The 24,226-nt window shown below is 37.4% G+C and overlaps 1 protein-coding gene across 7 annotated transcripts in view; it reads right to left on the bottom strand.

Annotated features, from left to right (window-relative positions):
- The window catches only part of LOC100028308 (phospholipid-transporting ATPase FetA-like), a 266,846-nt gene that overhangs the window by 228,071 nt on the left and 14,549 nt on the right, over positions 1 to 24,226 (bottom strand). The window contains exon 3 of one of the 7 annotated variants that reach the window (XM_056806042.1): positions 6,359 to 6,436. The exons of the other annotated variants lie outside the window; for them this stretch is intronic. The gene's annotated coding sequence lies outside the window, so the exon portion shown is untranslated. The remainder of the gene's footprint in view (positions 1 to 6,358; positions 6,437 to 24,226) is intronic. 7 annotated transcript variants of the gene reach the window in all.

The following is a 24,226-nucleotide window of genomic DNA, read 5'->3' as shown; positions in this document are numbered from 1 at the left end:
ATTTGAAGGAAACTCAGAGAACTGTTCTTACTTGTACTAAACTCTGATAATAAAGTAGAGCCAATAACTTTTAGTTCTAATCATTTGGCCTGTACTCTAGAGATCATGCCTAAAACAAAGTCAATAAATTATTATATTTCAAATTTTAAGCTAGAAGAATAACACTCTATAGCCACTTCTTGGGTATATAATGTTTTCTTTTCATCAAATCACAAAATATCCATTAAAATAATAGATGTAAGCCCTTAATATCTAAGAAATGCTAACTGATCTTTTGTATTTTTCTGCTTGGTAAAGGAATGTGCAATGAGAGCATAAATAAAAGAAAAGAGTAATTCTGCCTCTTTGGCCTTAGGTTTCCTCATCTTTAAAATAAAAGGATTGGACAAGATAAGGAGTTTTTAACCCTTTTTGTGTCATGGACACTTATAGTAGAATTTTAACTAAAGGGTAAACTAAGGTAGATCTCTGTGCAAGATAATATTTATTAGCAGGGGCACACTACCTGCCAATAAACGGATCAATGGCTTGCCTCCATTCATACCAAAGACCCAGAGTGGATAGACAGCTCCTTTTTATAGATTTTTGGGGAGTAAAGAACAAAGGATTTAACAATATAGATGACAGCATGGGATTGAATACAAAATAACTGGTTACAGAGCTGAGGCATAGGTAATAACATAATTTGTAGAAAGTTTGATAATAGGGGCTAGTAAGAACCCCTCTTCTTCTCTCATGAGACTAAGAAATACTTATTGTTGGAGCCCAAGTGCAAGATCTGGACAGTAAGCTGGACATCTCTGAAGGATAGTTTGGTGGCTAAAGATATTAGAATCCAAATCCCCGGCCTTCACATGCATTCTTCAAGGTAAGCAAAAGTTTCCTGAGGCAAAAATAGATCAGCCAATCACAGGAGAGTTGGATTTACAAAGTAGACTCATTACCAACCAGCTGAATTCTGAACCAAATTCAGAGACAAAGAACCATGACTTAGGCAGTTATAGGACAAAAGCAATTACAAGACAAACTCAATTATTTGTAAATAGGATGAATAAGAAAATAATACAGGAACAATTTAAATCTTCTCAACACTTCTGCTAACCTGGTGAAGTCTATAGATCCCTTCTCAAAATAATGGTTTTTTAAATGCAAAAAAAACAAAATATATAGCAGAAACCAGCTAGTAGTTTTTAAAAACAAGGTCACACAACTCCAAATGACTCATGATAAAAAGGCTATCCACCATCATAAAGGAATTGATAGGAGTCTAAATGCAGATTGAAGTATACCATTCTTCAATTTGTTTTCTCCATAAATTTTTCTCTAGTGTAGGGACGAGGAGAGATGGGAGAGAGGGAGAGAACATGGATTACATAATGTCAGAAAATTATTATTAAAAATTGTATCAACATGTAGTCTGAAAAAAGATAAAAACCAAAAAAAACCCAAAATAAATAAAAATGAAAACAAGGTCATGGGTTTCAGGTAGTTGGTGGTTGTCTTTTTGTACTCAAAGAGAACCAAAATGATATAACTATGTTGGGATCAATGTATAGTATGTCGAACTATGGCTGATCAGACCAATATGAGCTTAGAAGGCTCTACTGCAAAATAGCCTATATGAACATTTAGGATGAAGAGGTCTCTGAATTTGCACATCTCATTTTTTTTTTAGTTACTGCAATTTGCTTTGTTCATAGGGCATAGTGCCTTCTTTGATACAGACATGCCAAGCTGGATGGTCCTGTGCTAGTGTCTCCCATGTCTCACGATTGAGACCAAAGTTCTTCAGATTGACCTTGAAAGAACCCTTTTATCATTTCCCACTTGCTTTGTATGTTCTTGTAAAACAGTCTTTACACAAAGATGTATTTGACATCTGAACAACAAGGGTAGCCCACTGAAGTTGAGTTCTCTGCAATAGAATCTGGATGCTTGACAAAAGGACCTTGGTGTCTGGTACTTTAGATGAACTTCAGAATCTTTCTAAGATGATTCAAATGGAAGTGAATTAATTTCCTGGAATGGCACTGGTATACTGGCCAGGTTTCACAGGCATACAACATGAGGGGCAGAGGTAGGGAGGAGAACATTCCAGCTTGGGAGAGGGTCTAGGCAAAGTCATAGAAGCAGGAGATGGAATAGGGAATAGCTATAAATAGGCCAATTTGGCTGAAACATGGAGTAACGAAGAATACTATATAACAATTAACAAATTCTTTAACAAATTCCAAGTTCATTAATTAGTTCCTCAGATTGAAATGAGTTTTCTGGCTAGTTTTCTTTTAAGACCATGGCTTCCTGGAAAGAAGGGGGGAAAGGTTACAAAACACTTAGCAGATAAAATAGTTGTAGTTAGCAATGTGTATGGATGATCTCTGGTGTTTTATCATTTTGAACATTTTTCTTACATTTACTTCTTGGGAGTCAACTACTTTACTCACTGAGCTTTTCCCATTTAAATATATAGGAGATAGTTATTTTTAAAATTTAGAAAATATCTATAGTAACATCCAGCTTTCCATACAAATGAATATTAAAATGAATTGGTTGAGATTATATTTGCAATGCTTTAAACTCCTTTTTACTGTCTTTGAGTCTCCTCCATAATTTTATTTTTTCTATTTCTATACAACTGATTAAAACTTTAATAAATTCTACAGTCTGATATGTTACTAATCATCTTGATAAATTTAATTTTCTCCTAGTACAATGTTACAGTTAAAAATGATCCATGGACAACATGAAAAACACTTCAGTGGCTGAGTTTACTCAAATTTCAGTTGGTCAATTCTACTCCTCTAAGCTACAGGAAAATCACCTTTAGCTCAGTCAAATGTTTCTTGATTGAAAGTACCCTATTTAAAGTGATCTTTTCAGTTGTGCTCTAGGCTTGATACAAAGCCTGTGCTGGGCTAGCTTTCCTTGATTCCTACTAAATTCAAAAGTGTATGTTAAATAAGGGACTCACCTAGAAAGATATTAACAACAATGTAACACATTGTAATGCTAATTAGCAATTCTAGTGGAGGAAACAGTAATGCAAAGAAAATAGAAAAATTCATATATATATATTTTAATTTAAACACTTGATTGCTTTAAAAAGTACATTTAGTTTCCTAAATATATTTGACTAGGGTTAAAATTAAAACATGTTTGTTCCCTGAAGATGCATTAACTGATAATTGGCAAATCACCCAGTGATATCCTGTAAGGTAGAGGTATTAAACATTCTGTTCCCACCATAAACAAATTAAAATGTAGCTAGGAAATTTTTAACAAGATAAATAAAATGGCAATAAAACGTAGATAATGTTAATATATGGCTTTCAAAGAAAAACCAAAAAACCTTGAGGGCAGCTAGGTGGCTCAATGGATTGAGAGCCTGACCTGTACACAGGAGGTCTTGGGTTCGGATGTGGCCTCAGACACTTCCTAGCTGTGTGACCCTGGGCAAGTTACTTAATGCCAATTACCTAACACTTAACAATCTTCTGCCTTGGAGGTAAGGGTTTTTAAATAAAAATTTAAAAAACCTTACAATTGGATTTCCCGGTAAACATGGTTGCAATCTAGATGTGAATAGCTTCCTCTCCCCAGCACCCAACGAAATAGACTACCTTAAAAGAACATAGAAATCATCTTTGGAAGAACGGAGGGACTCTACAGTAGGTTGCAGCAATGAAGGTACGTGGGGTTCGAGCATTCCCACACTATAAAAAGGAGAAAAGGCTCACACCCAAATGTGATCTGAACTACCCTCCCCCCCACCTCACCTACTGAACTACAGTCGGGACCAGCGTGCTCACCAGAGACAGCAAGTGAGTGAGGGACGTCTCTGTAGTGAGTGAGTGGGGGGCACACCAGGGTCCCTAGGATCTAACTAGGACTACCAGGGAACTACCCCTGAGAGTGGTTACATAGGAGACTCCTGAGCACTGGAGAGCACAGACCGCGGGTGCTATTGCAAACTGTGGATGCTGTGGAGACTCAAGAGCTTGCCTGAGGCAAAAACCCTGCTCCTCGCTGTAGTGAGTGGGGGGCACACCAGGGTCCTTGGGAACTGATACGGACTGCCAGGGAACTACATCTCAGAGCGGTTTCACAGGAGACCCCTAAGCACTGGAGAGCACAGACCTCAGGTGCTCTAGCAAACTGCGGACACTGCGGAGACGCCAGAACCTGCCTGAGGTCAAAAGCCCCGCCATGTAACTTCACAGAAAACCTGCCCATCTCACTCAGATTTCTGACTAAAAAGGAAAGGGAAAACCACCAAAAGGATGGCTCATTGAGCCCCAGACCAACCCTCCAAGAAGAACAGGAAAAAAGCGACTCTTGAAAACTTTTAGAGAGGGAAAACCCAGGTGACAGAGGGAAAAGAGGATGAAATTCAAACAAAATCAAAACCTCCCCCCCAAAATGGAAATTGTCCACAAGTTCTGGAAGAACTCAAATTGGAGCTTATCCAAAAGATGGAAACCTTCTGGCAAGAAAAAAGGGGAAAAATTCAGAGAGAGGTCAACAGTCTGATAGACAAGAACTCCCAATTGGAGAAACATCTGGAAGCCTCAAAAAGCAAGGCAGACCAAACTGAAAAGCAAAACCAGTCCTTAAAGATGAAAATTAAGCAACTGGAAGACAATGATCTTGCAAAACAGCAAGAATTAATAAAGGAAAGTAAAAAAATTAATGAATTATAAGAAAATATAAAATATCTCACTGACAAGGTGATAGACCAGGAAAACAGAGGAAGGAGAGACAATTTGAGAATCACTGGTCTACCTGAAAAACCAGAGATGAATAAAAATCTTGAAGCCATACTACAATAAATAATAGAAGAAAACTGCCTAGAAGCTCCTGAAGAAGAGGGCAAAATAGACATTGAAAGGGTTCACAGAACACCCTCTATACTAAATCCCCAAAAGACAACTCCCAGGAATGTAATTTCCAAATTCAAGAGCTTCCAAGCTAAGGAGAAACTCTTACAAGAAGCCAAAAAAGAGAAACTTCAGATACAAAGGAGCACCAATCAAGATAACACAAGACCTGGCAGCAGCCATCCTAAAAGACCATAAGTCCTGGAACACGATATTCAGAAAGGCAAGAGAACTTTGTCTTCAACCAAGAATCAGCTATCCATCAAAACTGACTATATACTTCCAGGGGAAAATATATGAATTCAACAAAATAGAAGATTTCCAAGTATTTGTAAAGAAAAGACCAGAACTCAGTGGAAAGTTTGACATCCAAACACAAAGAGCAAGAGGAACACGAAAAGGTAAATATGAGAGAAAGGGAAAAGGAGAAAAATGTTTTTTTTTTCTTTTAGTCAAACTCTCTTCTATAAGGGCTACAATTAGATCAAATTATATATATATATATATATTAATATATGGGGGAAATCTTATGTGTATCTCTCAAAAATTGTATGCATTAATAGAGAAATCAGAAGAACCACTCAGAGGGAAAGATTGGGGCATTAAGATGATTTGGAGAAAAAAAAACAAAAAGAAAGAAAAAGGGAGGGGGGAATCTATGATGGTAACAAGATCTACTTGAAGAAATAGAAATAAATTAAATAGAATAATCTTTGTCACACAAAGATACACATGGGAAGGAGAGGGGAAGAATTCTCTTATAAGAAAGAGAGGAAGAGAGAGCTAATTGGTACCACTTAAACCTTACTCTCAGTGAAATCAAATCTGAGAGGGAAGAACATCTAGATCCATTGGGATCATGAATTCTATCTTATCCAACAGGATAAGAGAGAAAGGAAAACTAAGGGAGAATGGGGGGAGGAAGTTCAAAAAGGGAGGGAAGGAGAGGGGGAAGGGAAATTAGCAGAGCACACCCCCCCTAAAAAAAACCAAGAAGGGAACAAAAAGAGAGGGGTAAGAAAGGGAAGCATAGCAAGGGAGGGTACTAGAGGGACTAATTTAAAGTAAAACATTGGTTTAAAAGGTTATAGCAAAAGAAGAAAGCTCAGAATTAGGAGAGGATATCAATATGCTAAGGAATTCACAAGTGACAATCATAACTTTGAACATGAATGGGATGAACTCACCCATGAAACGTAGATGAAGAGCAGAATGTATTAGAATCCAAAACCCTACCATATGTTGTCTTCAAGAAACACACATGAGTTGGGGGCAGCTGGGTGGCTCAGGGGAGGTCCTAGGTTAAAATCTGGCCTCAGATACTTCCCAGCTGTGTGACCCTGGGCAAGTCACTTAACTCCCATTGCCTAGCCCTTACCACTCTTCTGCCTTGGAGCAAATACACAGTATTGACTCTAAGACAGAAGGTAAAGGTTTAAAAAAAAAGGAAAGAAACACACATAAGGTGGGTATATACTCACAAGGTCGAATTAAAGGTTGGAGTAAGATCTATTAGGCCTCAACTTACAGAAAGAAGGCAGGAGTTGCAATCATGATATCTGATAAAGCAAAACAAAAATAGACCTGATGAAAAGGGATAGGGAAGGTAAATACATCCTGATAAAAGGGAGTATAGACAACGAGAAAATATCACTAATCAAAATGTATGCACCAAATGGTATAGCACCCAAATTTCTAATGGAGAAACTAGGAGAACTGAAAGAGGAAATAATTAGTAAAACTATACTAGTGGGAGATCTGAACCAACCATTATCAAGTTTAGATAAATCAAATAAAAAAATAAATAAGAAAGAGGTAAAAGAGGTGAATGAAATCTTGGAAAAAATAGAGTTAATAGATATATGGAGAAAAATGAATAGGGACAAAAAGGAACATACCATCTTTTCAGCAGCATATGGCACATTCACAAAGATTGACCATATACTAGGTCATAAAAACATGGCATACAAATGCAGAAAAGCAGAAATAATTAATGCAAATTTTCAGATCATAAGGCAATAAAAATAATGTCAGTAAGGGTACATGGAGAGCAAAGTTAAAAATCAATTGGAAATTAAATAATATGATACTACAAAATCAGTTAGTTAGAGAACAAATCATAGAAACAATTAATAATTTCATTGAAGAAAATGACAATGGTGAGACATCCTTTCAAACCTTATGGGATGCAGCCAAAGCAGTACTCAGAGGAAAATTCATATCCCTGAATGCATATATTAACAAATTAGAGAGGGCAGAGATCAATGAATTGGACATGCAAATCAAAAAACTTGAAAGCAAACAAATTAAAAACCCCCAGAAGAAAACCAAATTAGAAATCCTAAAAATTAAGGGAGAAATTAATAAAATCAAAAGTGATAGAACTATTGAACTAATAAATAAGACTAGAAGCTGGTACTTTGAAAAAAACAAACAAAATAGACAAAGTACTGGTCAATCTAATTAAAAAAAGAAAAGAAGAAAAGCAAATTAACAGTATCATAGATGAAAAGGGGGACCTTACCTCCAATGAAGAGGAAATTAAGGCAATCATTTAAAACTCCTTTGCCCAATTATATGGCAATAAATATGCCAATCTAGGCGATATGGACAAATATTTGCAAAAATGTAAATTGCCTAGACCAACAGAAGAAATAGAATTTTTAAATAATCCTATATCAGAAAAATAAATCCAAGAGGCCATCAAAGAACTCCTTAAGAAAAAATCGCCAAGGCCTGAAGGATTCACAAGTGAATTCTATCAAACATTCAAAGAACAGCTAATCCCAAATACTATACAAATTATTTGACATAATAAGCAAAGAGGGAGTGCTACCAAATTCCTTTTATGACACAAATAGGGTACTGATTCCAAAGCCAGGCAGGTCAAAAATGGAGAAAGAAAACTACAGACCAATCTCCCTAATGAACATACATGCAAACATCTTAAAGAGGATACTAGCAAAAAAAACTCCAGCAAGTGATCAGGAGGGTCATTCACTATGATCAAGTAGGATTTATCCCAGGCATGCAGGGCTGGTTCAATATTAGGAAAACCATCCACATAACTGACCATATATCAACAAGCAAACCAACAAAAATCTCATGATTATCTCAATAGACGCAGAAAAAGCCTTTGATAAAATATAACACACATTCCTTTTAAAAACACTAGAAAGCATAGGAATAGAAGGGCCTTTCCTAAAAATAATAAACAGTATATATCTAAAACCATCAACTAATATCATCTGCAATGGGGATAAACTAGATGCACTCCCAATAAGATCAGGAGTAAAACAAGGATGCCCATTATCACCTCTATTATTTGACATTGTACTAGAAACACTAGCAGTAGCAATTAGAGAAGATAAAGGAATTGAAGGCATCAAAATAGGCAAGGAGGAGACCAAGTTATCACTCTTTGCGGATGACATGATGGTCTACTTAAAGAATCTTAGAGATTCAACCAAAAAGCTAATTGAAATAATCAACAACTTTAGCAAAGTTGCAGGATACAAAATAAACTCACATAAGTCATCAGCATTTCTATAGATTTCCAACACAGCTCAGCAGCAAGAACAAGAAAGAGAAATCCCATTCAAAATCACCTTAGACAAAATAAAATACTTAGGAATCTATCTCCCGAGACAAACAAAGGAACTATATGAACACAACTACAAAACACTCTCCACACAACTAAAACTAGACTTGAGCAATTGGAAAAACATTAATTGCTCATGGGTAGGACAAGCCAATATAATAAAAATGACCATCCTACCTAAACTCATTCATCTATTTAGTGCCATACCCATTGAACTTCCAAAATTTTTTTTTACTGATTTAGAAAAAACCATAACAAAGTTTATTTGGAAGAACAAAGGATCAAGGATATCCAGGGAAACAATGAAAAAAAATACAAAGGAAGGGGGCCTTGCAGTCCCATATCTCAGACTATATTACAAAGCAGCGGTCATCAAAACAATTTGGTACTGGCTAAGAGACAGAAAGGAGGATCATTGGAATAGACTCGGGGTAAGTGACCTCAGTAGGACAGTATACGACAAACCCAGAGAACCCAGCTTTTGGGATAAAAATACACTATTTCATAAAAACTGCTGGGAAAACTGGAGGACAGTGTGGGAAAGATTAGCTTTAGATCAACACCTCACACCCTACATCAAGATAAATTCAAAATGGGTGATTGACTTGAACATAAAGAAGGAAACCGTAAGAAAATTAGGCGAACACAGAATAGTATACATGTCAGACTTTTGGGAAGGGAAAGATGTTAAAACCAAGCAAGACTTAGAAAGAGTCACAAAATTCAAAATAAATAATTCGGAATACATCAAATTAAAAAGATTTTGTACAAACAAAACCAATGTAACTAAAATCAGAAGGAAAGCAACAAATTGGGAAGCAATCTTCATAAAAACCTCTGACTAAGATTTAATTACACAAATTTACAAAGAGCTAAATCCAATTGTACAAAAAATCCAGCCATTCTCCAATTGATAAATGGGCAAGGGACATGAACAGGCAGTTCTCAGCCAAAGAAATCAAAACTATTAATAAACACATGAAAAAGTGCTCTACATCTCTTATAATCATAGAGATGCAAACCAAAACAACTCTGAGGTATCACCTCACACCTAGCAGATAGGCTAACATGACAGCTATGGAAAGTAATGAATGCTGGAGGGGATGTGGCAAAGTAAGGACACTAATTCATTGCTGGTGGAGTTGTAAATTGATCCAACCATTCTGGAGGGTAATTTGGAACTATGCCCAAAGGGCGATAAAAGACTGTCTGCCCTTTGATCTAGTCATAGCACTGCTGGGTTTGTACCCCAAAGAGATAATAAAGAAAAAAACTTGTACAAGAATATTCATAGCTGCACTCTTTGTGGTGGCCAAAAATTGGAAAACGAGGGGATGCCCATCAATTGGAGAATGGCTGAACAAATTGTGGTATATGTTGGTGATGGAATACTATTGTGCTAAAAGGAATGATAAAGTGGAAGAATTCCATGGAGTCTGGAACAACCTCCAGGAAGTGATGCAGAGTGAAAGGAGCAGAACCAGGAAATCATTATACACAGAGACTGATACACTGTGGTACAATCGAACGTAATGGACTTCTCCATTAGGGACAATGCAATGCCCCTGAACAATCTGCAGGGATCTAAAAAACACTATCCACAAGCAGAGGATAAACTGTGAGATTAAAAACACAGAAGAAAAGCAACTGCTTGACTACAGGGGTGGAGGGGATATGACGAGGAGAGACTCTAAATGAACACTCTAGAGCAAATACCAACAACACGGAAATGGGTTCGAGTCAAGAAGACATGAGATACCCAGTGGAATCATGCACTGGCTATGGGAGTGGGGGGGGGGGGAAGAAAAAGAAAATGATTTTTGTTTCCAATGAATAATGTTTGGAAATGACCAAAAAAATAATGTTAAAAAAATAAAAAAAAAACACTAGAAAGCATAGGAATAGAAGGGTCTTTCCTAAAAATAATAAATGGCATATATCTAAAACCATCAGCAAATATCATCTGCAATGGGGATATACTAGATGCATTCCCAATAAGATCAGGAGTAAAACAAGGATGCCCAATATCACCTCTATTATTTAACATTGTACTAGAAAAACACTAGCAGTAGCAATTAGAGAAGAAAAAGAAATTGAAGGTATTAAAATAGGCAGAGGAGACCAACTGTCACTCTTTGCGGATGACATGATGGTCTACTTAAAGCATCCTAGAGAATCAACAAAAAAGCTAGTAGAAATAATCAACAACTTAAGCAAAGTAGCAGGATACAAAATAGACCCACATAAGTCATCAGCATTTCTATATATCTCCAACTCATCTCAGCAGCAAGAATTATAAAGAGATATTCCATTCAAAATCACCTTAAACAATATAAAATACTTAGGAACAGGAACTATGTGAACACAACTACAAAACACTCTCCACACAACTAAAACTAGACTTGAACAATTGGAAGGACATTAACTGCTCATGGGTAGGACGAGCTAATATTATAAAAATGACCATCCTACCCAAACTCATTTATCTATTTAGTGCCATACCCATTGAAGTACCAAAAAACTTTTTTACTGAATTAGAAAAAAAACATAACAAAGTTCATTTGGAAGAACAAAGGATCAAGGATATCCAGGGAAATAATAATAAAAAAAAAATACAAAGGAAGGTGGCCTTGCAGTCCCAGATCTTAAACTCTATTATAAAGCAGTGGTCATCAAAACAATTTGGTACTGGCTAAGAGACAGAAAGGAAGATCTGTGGAATAGACTTGGGGTAAATGACCTTAGCAAGACAGTCTATGACAAACCCAAAGACCCCAGCTTTTGGGACAAAAATCCACTATTTGTTTAAAACTGCTGGGAAAATCGGAAGACAGTGTGGGAGAGATTAGATTTGGATCAACATCTCACACCCTACCCCAAGATAAACTCAGAATGGCTGAATGACTTGAACATAAAGAAGGAAACTATAAGTAAATTAGGTGAATACAAAATAGTATATATCTCAGACCTTTGGGAAGGAAAAGATTTTAAAACCAAGCAAGACTTAGAAAGAGTCACAAAATGTAAAATAAATAATTTAGACTACATCAAATTAAAAAGTTTCTGTACAAACAAAACCAATGTAACTAGAATCAGAAGGGAAGCAACAAATTGGGAAACAATCTTCATAACAAAAACATCTGGCAAAGGTCTAATTACTCAAATTTACAAAGAGCTTAATCAATTGTACAAAAAATCAAGCCATTCTCCAACTGATAAATAGGTAAGGGAAATGAACAGGCAGTTTTCAGTTAAAGGAATCAAAATTATTAATAAGCACATGAAAAAGTGTTCTAAATCTCTTATAATCAGAGAGAGGCAAATCAAAACAACACTGAGGTATCACCTCACACCTAGCAGATAGACTAACATGACAGCTATGGAAAGTAATGAATGCTGGAGGGGATATGGCAAAGTAGGGACATTAATGCATTGCTGGTGGAGGTGTGAATTAATCCAACCATTCTGGAGGGCAATTTGGAACTATGCCCAAAGGGCGATAAAAGGCTGTCTGCCCTTTGATCCAGTCATAGCAGTGCTCGGTTTGTACCCCAAAGAGATAATAAGGAAAAAGACTTGTACAAGAATATTTATAGCTGCGCTCTTTGTGGTGGCAAAAAATTGGAAAATGAGGGGATGCCCTTCAATTGGAGAATGGCTGAACAAATTGTGGTATATGTTGGTGATGGGATACTATTGTGCTCAAAGGAATAATAAACTGGAGGAATTCCATGGCGACTGGAACAACCTCCAGGAAGTGATGCAGAGCGAAAGGAGCAGAGCCAGGAGAACATTTTACACAGAGACTGACACACTGTGGTTCAATCAAACATAACGGACTTCTCCATTAATGTTAATGCAATGACCCTGATCAATCTGTAGGGATCTAGGAGAAAAAACACTACCCACAAGGAGAGGACAAATGGTGAGAGTAAAAACACCGAGGAAAGGCAACTGCTTGACTACAAGGGTGGAGAGAATATGATTGAGAGACTCAAAATGCAAATACCAACAACATGGAAATGAGTTTGGATCAAGGACACATGTGATACCCAGAGGAATCAAGTGTTGCCTATGGAAGGGTTGGTGGGAGGGGTTTGGGGGGAAGAAAATGATCTTTGTTTCCAATGAATAATTTTTGAAAATGACCAAATAATGTTTAAAAGAAAAAAAAACCTTACAATTGTGTGTGTGTGTGTGTGTGTGTGTGTGTGTGTGTGTGTGTGTGTGTATTCCAAGGTAGAAGAGTGGTGAAAACTAGGCAATTGGGGTTAAATGACTTATCCAGGGTCACACAGCTAGAAAGTGTCTGAGGCCACATCTGAACCTGGGACCTCCTGTCTTCAGGTCAGACTCTCCATCTACTGAGTCACCTAGCTGCCTCTAATATATAGTTTAAAGTTAATGTGTAGTTCAGAAATCCTCTATGTGACTTAGTGACTCATTTTCTATCTGAACTGACATTATTACTTTAGATTTATAATTTTATATAAACCCTAATTGGATAATGTGCACATTGATAATGAAGAATCACAGAATGATAACAATAAGCTTCAACTCAAAGACCTTCCCTGAAGTGGAAGCTACTACGTTCTCTTGTAGCCCATTCCACTTTTGGAAGACTCTCATGATTAAGTTTTTCTTCATATCATGCCTAAAATTGCCCTTTTTTTAGAAGGCAATTGTCATTCATTGCTGCTAGTTCTGCCCTCTAGAGACAAACAAAATAAGTTCAACCTGTTTTCTATTAAATAGCCCTTCATATGTTTTAGGCAATTATTAAAATTCATAATTCTATTCCAATTCTCCCTTACCCCCTTTCCATATCCTTTATTAAATGTGTACTGCCCAAAATGCCCCTCACTATTTTTAATGCTGTCTCCTTTAGAATCTTCTTCAGTTTTTTCTCTTAACCACCATTCTCTTTTAAGTTCAACATTCAATAAATGTTTATTAAGCATCTCCTGTATACAACATTTTTTCCTACAACATGACCAATATGGAAATATGTTTTGCATGATCACACATGTATATATAACCTAGATTAAGCTGCTTGTCATCTTGGGTGGGGGACAAAAGAAGAAAATCTGGAATTCAAAATTTGGAGGGGCAGAGTCAATCAAGATGGCCACTTAGAAGCAGCAAAAGTCGGGACCTCTATAAAAACCCTTCCACACCAATTAAAAACAAAGTGCTTATAGGGGACAGGACAGAACAAGGGTACCCTCCTGCTAGATTCAACTTAAAAGGTATGCAAAGAAGCCTGTATTCTTGGGTTTAAGGAACAGGAAGAAAGAAGGTCCAAGGACTCTTCCCCCACCTACTATGCTGAAACTTGGGTGGAATCTTCCAGAGAGGGCTCCAGTCAGGAGGAAGTGCCTTGGTGTGGTAGCTGTGTAGGGCCCTGGGCTCTGACCACAGCCAGCAGGGAGGCAGTTGAAGGAGAGGCAGGAAGGGGAGGACAACCTAGTCCTGGCCACCATTCTCCATCTTGGGCCTCCTTTTCTTTAGGTTTTGGACTGAGGGCATATCTAGCTCCATAGATCAGCTATGCCCAGCATAATCTAGTCTATCAATAGTACAAATAAGAAGCCTTCAGAGGGCAGGGAAGCTCAATCTCCAACACCCCTCCCTGACTGACTGAGCTAAGAGCAATAAGAATCCAACTAACTAAAATCCCAAGGCTAAGGCTGAAATAGAGACAGAATATCTTGATAACATGAAAGAAGGCCCAGGGCTCTAACAGGGCAACTGGCAAGGAGGTGGCAGGCAGAAAGGAAGAGAAAGGAAGATGAGGGTAACTCCTTCAGCCTCCACACCTTCACCTACACCTTCAGCTTCTGCTACCAACTGGGGAAGATCTGACCTCAGGGCTCATTAATACTCCATCAGTCTAATCTAGTCAATCAGTTGAGCAGAGAAGAAGCCCTTTTAGGACAGAACAGCCCAAACCCATGGATCCAGCAAATAAACAGAGGAGCAAGATTATAACGAATGACAGGGGGAAAGAAGGAAAAAATATGAGTAAACAACAGAAAAAGAAAAAAGAAATTACAAACGACAGCTTCTATCCAGGTAATGAACAAAGAACAAATGGAACAGAGAAGGACCAAGGAACACCAAGCAAAAATGCAGGAACTCCAGCAAATTGGACATAGGCTTCGGAAGAACTCAAAACACAATTAAAAAAAAACAATTAAGAGAGGCTGAAGACAGTTGGGAAAAGAACTTAAAAAGCAAAACAAGTCATCTGGAAACAGAAGCACATAAACTAAAAGAAGAAAACAGTGTCTTGAAAAGCAAAATTAACCATATTTAAAATGAGGCAAAGAAAGTGAAAGATGACCTATGAAGAAAAATTAAAATTAGAATCCAACCACTGGAAGCAAATAACTTCACAAGGCAGCAACAATCTACAAAACAGCAGTAGTCATCAAAACAATATGGTACTAGCTAAGAGACCAAAAGGAGGATCAGTGGAATAGAGTTGGGCTAAGTGATCTCATCAAGACAGTCTATAATAAGCCCAGAGACCCCAGCTTTTGGAACAAGAATCCACTATTTGATAAAAAAAAAAAAACTTCTGGGAAAATTGGAAGACAGTAAGAGAGAGATTAGGTTTGGATCAACATCTCACACCTTATACTAAGATAAACTCAGAATGGGTAAATGACTTGAATATAAAGAAGAAAAATATAAGTAAATTAGATGAACACAGAATAGTATATATGTCATATCTTTGGGAAAAGAAAGATTTTAAGTCCAAGCAAGAGTTAGAAAAAAAATCACAAAATGTAAAATAAATAGTTTTGATTACAACAAATTAAACCATTTTTGTACAAACAAAACCAATGCAATCAAAATTAGAAGGGAAGCAACAAATTGGGAAATAATCTTCATAACAAAAACCTCTGATAAAGGTCTAATTACTCAAATTCATAAAGAGCTAAATCAATTGTACAAAAAATCAAGCCATTCTTCAATTGATAAATGGGCAAGGGACACGAACAGGCAATTTTCAGTTAAAGAAATCAAAACTATTAAGCACATGAAAAAGTGTCCTACATCTCTTATAAGCAGAGAGAGGCAAATCAAAACAACTCTGAGGTATCACCTCACTCCTAGCAGATTGGCTAACATGACAGCTATGGAAAGGAATGAATGCTGGAGAGGATGTGGCAAAATTGGGACATTAATGCATTGCTGGTGGAGGTGTGAATTGATCCAACCATTCTGGAGGGCAATTTGGAACTATGCCCAAAGGGCGATAAAAGACTGCCTGCCCTTTGATCCAGTCATAGCAGTGCTCGGTTTGTACCCCAAAGAGATAATAAGGAAAAAGACTTGTACAAGAATATTCATAGCTGCGCTCTTTGTGGTGGCAAAAAATTGGAAAATGAGGGGATGCCCTTCAATTGGAGAATGGCTGAACAAATTGTGGTATATATTGGTGATGGAATACTATCATGCTCAAAGGAATAATAAACTGGAGGAATTCCATGTGAATTGGAATGACCTCCAGGAACTGATGCAGAGTGAAAAGAGCAGAACCAGGAGAACATTGTACACAGAGACTGATACTGTGGTATAATCTAATGTAATGGACTTCTCCATTAGTGGCAATGCAGTGATCCCAAACAACCCAGAGGGATCTACAAGAAGGAATGCTATCCACATTCAGGGGAAAAACTGTGGGAGTAGAAACACTGATGAAAAACAACTGCTTGATTTCATGGGTTATGGGGAATATGACTGGGGATGTAGACTCTGGGTGAACATCCTAGTGCAAACATCAACAACATGGAAATAGGTTCTGATCAAGGACACATGTGATACCCAGTGAAACTGTGTGTTGGCTATTGGAGGGGTGGGGGAAGGGATGGAGGGAAAGAATATAATTCTTGTAACCAAGAAATAATGTTCTAAATTGACTAAATAATAAAAACTTTTTTTAAAAAAGTCTATAAAACAATATCAAAAGAATGAAGAAAATATGAAATACCTCATTGATAAAACCATAGACCTAAAAAATAGATCCAGATGAGATAATTTTAGAATTATTGGACTATTGGAAAATCATGAGAAAAGAAAAAGGCTGGACCTCATTCTACAGGAAATTATCCAAGAAAACTGCTTTGACATTCTTGAATAAGAGAGAAAAGTGGAGATGGAAAGAATTCACAGATCACCTCCTGCATTTAATCCCCAATTGACAATGCCCAGGAATATTATAGTCAAGTTCAAGAACTATCAGACCAAGGAAAAAATACTACAAGCTGCTAAGAAGAAAACATTTGGATATCATGGAGACCACAGTTAGGATAACACAGGACCTGACTGCATCCACACTGAAAGACCAGAAGGCATGAAATATGATAATCCAGAAATCACAGGAACTGAGTCACAACCAAGAGTCAACTACCCAGCAAAATTGATTATATTCTTGCAGAGGAAGGAATGGTCATTTAATGAAATAGAAGACTTCCAAGCGTTCATAAAGGAAAGACCTGAATTTAATAGGAAATTTGATGCCCAAACATAGAACTTAAGAGAATCACCAAAAGGTAATTAAGAAAGAGAAAAAGAAACAAACTTTTTTAAGCAACCCAATAAATTAAAATGGTTTTTATTCCTATAAGACAAGATGATATTGGTAACTCTTAAAAACTGTTATTATTGGGGGCAGCTGGGTGGCTCATTGGATTGAGAGTCAGGCCAGAGACAGGAGGTCCTGGATTCAAATATGATCTCAGATACTTCCTAGCTGTTTGACCCTGGATGTCACTTAACCCCCATTGCCTAGCCCATACCACTATTCTGCCTTAGATCCAATACCCAATATTGATTCTAAGATGAAAGGTATAGGTTTAAAAAAAATTGTTATTATCATTAGGGTAGGTCGATGAAGTATACTTAGAGGGAATGATGACAAACTGTATATGAAATGTCAAAAAATATATAAAAAGAGGATATATTAAGAGAAATGGGAAAAGAGATAAAATAAGGTAAATTTATATTTCATAAAGGAGTACATGGGGGGAGGGGGAGAGAAGACCAATATAATTGAAGGGTGAAAGAGGTTGGAGACAGGTAATACTTAAATCTTATGTGCATTGAAATTGACTCAGAGAGGGAAGAAAAATCAGATCCACTGGGGCAGAGAATTGTATTGTGTCATGAGCAGAGTATAGCCTGACTCCTGGCTCAAGGGGTTCCAGGCAGGTGGTGAATAGTTGGTCAAGAAAATAACAAATGGAAGACAGCTGTGTATATCATTCAGCCATGGACATGCTTTGCATCTGGTAGCTGCTTCTCCATCCCCAGGCCTGGTGTTTATTTTTATACCCATTTTTTTTGGCACACAGATACATTTCCTAACACACATGTCCAAATAGAGATAATTGGAAAAGTGATACATTAAATTTTAACAAATCACTTGATTAACATTCCGAGATCACACTATATTCTTGTATTGTAACTATTGATTCTTAATAGAATAAAGGTTCAACACAAGATAAATGATTTTGTCATAGGTGGCTTGATTTTCTCATTAACCTGTGAGGAGTTTGAGCTTACAAACAATCAAGGAAATTTACTTATTACTTTTAATAAAAAGAAATAATCAGAAATTCTTAAAGACAACTCAACAATCACTGTACTAAGTTTGAGGATCAGAGGAGTATACAATTCAGATTAATTGTTGGGCAGATCATTTTTCAGGGTTATCAGGGAGTTTCTGACCGGTGAGTTACTGGTTTGTGAAATCAAGTCACTAAGGCATGTTGAAGCTTGGTGTACCTGCACATTTTCTATGGGCCTTTATGACTGATTTGTAGGATGGATTCATGAGAATAAGTTTCTCAGAGAGGGAAAGTTCTGGGATTGGCTTGTAGTTATGGTTTTACTGGGAATTATGTACTTAAGTAAAAGTTAACCCATGGTAGTCTTTTGGGATTAGGTTTGAGGGTATAATCTTTTGGTGATGTTTTGGGGACATAGAGTGCAAGTATATTGCTCTTATATTATTCCATCTAAGCCTAGGGAGGGGATAACAATCATGTCAATTCCATTAGTAAGGGATGTTGATAAGAGAAATCATATAGAGGAAACTGAATAGGCAATTCCATCTTACCAAAGGGCCACTCTGTGACCTCTTTGTTACCACATGTGACCTTGTCAAGACATTGTGGCTTGATGGCTCCTAGCAGTATTGTGCCCTATAGAGAAGTAGAAGGGTAATAGACAGGGTGGTGGGGAGGGGGGCAATACAAGGGAGGGATAGGATGAGGGGTTGCTTAAAAGACACTATAGTAAGAGGGGAATAAATATGAAGGGAGGTGCTAGGAAGAGAAGTAACATTGGGGAGGGGAAAGGGGGAGACTGACTAAAAGCAAAAAGCTGGAGGGGAGGGTAAGAGGGGTAAGAGAAAAGCAAAATATGAGGAGGAAATTAAAATGGCGAGAAATACACCGATAATAATCATAACTGTGAATGGGATAAACTCACCAATAAAAAGGAAGCACATAGCAGAATGGATTAAAAACCAGAATCCTCCCATAGTTTTGTCTACAAAAAACATACTTGGGGCAGGTAGATATACACAGGGTAAAGGTAAGAGGGTGGAGCAAAATTTACTGGTCTGCAGCTGTCACAAAAAAAGGGCAGGAGTAGCAATTATGATCTCAAACAAAACTAAAGCAAAAATAAATCTGATTAAAAGAGATAAGGAATGTAATTACATCCTGATGAAAGGCGGTATAAATAATGAAGAAATATCAATGCTCAATATATATGCATAATGGTATAGTATTCAGATTTCTAAAGGAGAAACTAAAGGAGCCTAATGAGGAAATTGATAGTAAAGACATACTAGTGGGGGACCTTAAACTTCCTCTATCAGAACTAGATAAATCAAACCAAAAATAATTAAGAAAGAAGTAAGGGAAGTGAATGAAAGGTCAGAAAAATTAGAGCTAATAGATATTTGGAGAAAAATAAATAGGGATAAAAAGGAATATACCTTCTGTAATAGAAGGTAAAAAGGAAAGAGAGATTTGTGATAAGGGGAAAAGGGTGATAAAGGGAATGAAGTCTTCCCCTTCTAAAGCAGGGACAGAGTGAGGCACATATACAAAGACTGATCAAGTAGTAGGTCATAAAAACATTGCAAACAAATGTAGGAAAGGAGAAATAATAAATGCAGTTTTTTCAGATCATAATGCAATAAAAATCATAATCAATAAGGGCTTGTGGAAAGGCAGATTTAAAATTAATTCAAAACTAAATGATCTAATTCTTCAAAACTGGTTGGTCAAAGAAACAATTACTGATTTCACTGGAGAGAATGACAATGAAGAAACAACTTATCAAAATTGATGTGATGTAGCCAAAGCAGTACTCAGGAGAAAATTTCTATCCCTGAGTGCATATATCAACAAATTATAGAGGGATGAGGTGAATGAATTGGGCATGCAACTTAAAAATCTAGAAGGAAAGCAAATTTAAAATCACCAAATAAAAACTCAATTGGAAATCATAAAAATCAAAGCATAAATTAATACAATTGAAAGCAAAAGAACTATTGAATTAATAAATAAGACTAGGAACTGGTTCTTTGAAAAAACAAATAAAATAGATAAAGTACTGGTTAATCTAATAAAAAATAAAGAAGAAAATCAAATTAACAGTATCAAAGATGAAAAGGGTGGCCTAGCCTCTAATGAAGATGAAATGAAGGTAATTATTAAGAACTACTTTGCCCAACTATATGGCAATAAATATGACAATCTAAGCAAAATGGGTGAACATCTACAACAATATAAATTGCCTAGATTAACAAAAGAAGAAATAGAATACTTAAACAATCCCATCTCAGAAAAAGAGATTGAACAAGCTGTTAATGAACATGAACCTTTAACAAAGGTCTAATTATTTAATTAATTTTATAAGGAGTTTTAAAATCAATTGTACAAAAAATCAAGTCATTCCCCAATTGATAAATGGGCATGAATAGGTAGTTTTCAGTTAAAGAAATCAAAACTATCAATAAGCACATGAAGAAGTGTTCTAAATCTCGTATAATCAGAGAGATGCAAATCAAAACAACTCTGAGGTATCACCTCACACCTAGCAGATTGGCTAACATGACAGCAAAGGAAAGTAATGAATGCTGGAGGGGATGTGGCAAAGTTGGGACATTAATGCACTGCTGGTGAAGTTGTGAATTGATCCAACCATTTTGGAGGGCAATTTGGAACTTTGCCCAAAGGGCGATAAAAGACTGTCTGCCCTTTGATCCAGCCATAGCATTGCTGGGTTTGTACCCCAAAGAGATAATAAGGAAAAAGACTTGTACTAGAATATTCATAGCTGTGCTCTTTGTGGTGGCCAAAAATTGGAAAATGAGGGGATGCCCATCAATTGGGGAATAGCTGAACAAATTGTGGTATATGTTGGTGATTGAATACTATTGTGCTTAAAGGAATAATAAACTGGAGGAATTCTATGTGAACTGGAACAACCTCCAGGAAGTGATGCAGAGCGAGAGGAGCAGAACCAGGAAAACATTGTACACAGAGACTGATACATTGTGGTACAATCGAATGTAATGGACTTCTCCATTAGTGTCAATGCAATGTCCCTGAACAATCTGCAGGGACCAAGGAGAAAAAACACTATCCACAAGCAGAGGACAAACTGTGGGAGTAAAAACACCAAGGAAAAGCAACTGCTTGACTACAGGGATTGAGGGGACTTAACTGAGGAGAGACTCTAAATGAACACTCTAATGCAAATCCTCACAACATGGAAATGGTTTCGAATCAAGAATACATGTGATACCCAGTGGAATCGTGCATCAGCTATGGGAGAGGGGGGGAGATGGGAGGAAAAGAAAATGATCTTTATCTCCATTGAATAATGTTTGGAAATGCTCAAATTAAAAAAAAATAATGCAATCATTCCAACTCCTGATTTCCCCTACCATTGGCCTTCTCTGTTCCCATTTATATACAACTGAACATTCTGGTACAAAGTCATGCAACCATTCCCACTAGATTCACTAGATGTATGTTATATAATTTCAACTAGGTCTTCAGTTACATAGTAATTCTTTTATCTTTCCAATGTATGTTAAGATTAATTGTGGTTGGACTCTGAATATATATATTAGGTAGTTGCCAGGGATTTAATTTCTGAATCCCCAAATGAATTACTAAAGTAAATGGAATTTATAGTAGTTTATTTACAATATTTACAATAGAAGGAAGATATTAAGGAATGAGAGAGCGAGAGAAAACTCTGGCTTCTTCTTATACCAGTTAGAATTTCTAAGTCCCAGTCAGGGGAAGAGAGTCTCAAGAAGATGGGCCTTACCTGGAGGCTTCACGCCTCCAGAAAGGTGGGGTCACTAAGTCAGCTTGAAGTCTGGGTGTCTGCATTCTGGTCGCTCCTCCGAGTCAGTGTCCGAATGTCCACATGCCCGAATGTCCTAATCTCTGAATGTCTGTCTTCCCTTTAGCTCCAAGTGACTGATTCTTCACTCCAAGCCCAGGTGACTGTCTGTTTCTGGCCTTTACATCCTCTTTTTAAAGATCTTTTTCTCTTGTGTAACCTCTGCTAAATTTTCATGTCTACCAATCACAGAAGATGCTTTTCTCCAAGACTCCCATTCTTTAGTTCTCACCTTCTTTGGTTAGATTTTTCTCCAGGACTGTCCATTCTTTAGTTCTCACCCTCTTTGGTTAGACTTTATCTTTTTTGAGTTACTTAACACCTCTTTTGTTAAGTTCACCTTTTGTAGTTACTTAACACCTTTTGTAGTTAAAATCTAAAAATAGATTGTAGCTTACAATTCTAGCTTCACTATAAAGGAAGAGCTAAGTACCTTCATTGTTACAATCAGGAGATTACAATTTTATCTTCACAATAAAGAAAGAGCTAAGTATCTTCATTGTCATATAATCAGGAGATAGTTAAATCCAATCTTCACACCAAATTGATCATCTATACTAGTGATGGTGAACTGTGAAGAGTGAATCAAACTGTCTTTGTCTATCAATCAGCAATTTTTAAATTAATCAGTCAAAAACTTGAACACCCCTACTTAACACTAAGTAAGAGAGTTCACAAGTTGCTTACCAAAGTGGGTGACGACTCCAGAGGCCACTGCTCTGCCTCTGGGAAGTGCTAGGTAAATTGAAAGACTGCAATTGGTTCCCGTAAAGTAGAGGAAGGAACAGGAAGTGATGTGGAAAAGGGACTATAAAAAGTCCTGAATTTCCTTTAGAGGGACTTTGGACCTTGGACTTTAGCTCTTGGACTGCTTCTTGAGGACTGCACCTGAATCTTCTCCTTTGGCCTCCAGTGTTAGAGGAATTCAACCTTGGGACTTGGCTGTTGGTCTTTTCCTTTGGAGTTTGTCTTGAGTAGGTGAGTAGCTGGCCTTCCTTTCCTGGCTTCTAGAGAGATTGGTTCTGGAGATTCCTGCTTTGGCTTTGGAGGATGCTGCATTGGTGGAACTCTAGCCAAAGACACCACCAGACGTGAGGAAGCCCCTGCAGAGTTGAGCCTCACTTCACCAGACAAAGACTATTAGGCTTGTTAAAACCTGTCTCTTTATCCTGTCTTATAGCTTTCTTGGTATAGATTTGTTTGCACATTGTCTCCCCCATAAGATTGTAAGCTCCTTGAGGGCAGGGACTATCTTTTGCCCACTTTGTATCCCTAAAACTTAGCACAGTTCCTGGCACATAGTAGGCACTTAATAAATGTTTGGGCAGCTAGGTAGCACAGTAGATAGAGAGCTGGGCCTGGGAACATGAAAATCTGAGTTCAAATCTGGCCTTAGACACTGACTAGCTGTGAAACTCTGGGCAAGTCACTTCACCTCAGTTCGTCATCTGTAAAATGAAATGGAGAAGGAAATGGCAAGCCACTCTAGTATCTTTGCCAAGAAAACTCTAGAAGGGGCCACGAAGAGTTGGATACAACTGAACAACAGTTACAAATAAATGTTTTTTGACTGATAAAAAAATAAATAAATAAAACCTGTCTCTTTAGCTACCTTTTCCATTTTCACTCCACCTCTTTGTAAATAAAGCTACTAAAGTCATTTTTGACTTAAGTTATAATATCTTTAAATCGGCAACCACAATATTACTTTAGAATTCTCATGTTTAACATAAAATCTATATTTAATTTCTTACAGAACCTAGTACACACATGCCAAAGATGGCATGTAGAGCACTCTTTGTGGGCATGCATCTCCCCAACCCCCCCCCCCACACACACATACATCAGAGTTTGTTTCTAGAAAGGTAAAGGGACTCAGGCGGAGCTGCTCCCCTCCCCCTCTTCACCTGCACTGAGGACATTTTTTCACTCCACCCACCTCTGCCCAGCAGCCCAATGGAAGTGCTTCCTCCCTCCCCAGTCTGGGGTAAGGTGGGCAGCTCGCAGACTGTAGAGCTAGAGGGGATTAGAACACTCTGTCCACTTCCCTCTCCCACTACTCCCCTCTCTCTCTCTACCCCTCCCTCCAGCAGCACCATGTGAGTGCTTTCTCCCTCCCCTCAGGTAAGGGGTATAGGGAGTGGGATGCAACTGGCACTTATGGGGAGCATGGCACACAGTCTCTAAAAGGTTCACCATCACTGATCTATAATATTCGCCTCAACAACTATTTCAAACTGATATCCTTTACTAAGAAAATAGCCAATTCTCTACTAATTCCCTTAGCTCTATTACA

The sequence above is a fragment of the Monodelphis domestica genome, chromosome 7 (genome assembly GCF_027887165.1).
Source record: "Monodelphis domestica isolate mMonDom1 chromosome 7, mMonDom1.pri, whole genome shotgun sequence".
In the NCBI taxonomy this organism is placed as follows: Eukaryota; Metazoa; Chordata; class Mammalia; order Didelphimorphia; family Didelphidae; genus Monodelphis; species Monodelphis domestica.
This window is presented reverse-complemented; position numbering and strand designations above follow the sequence as displayed.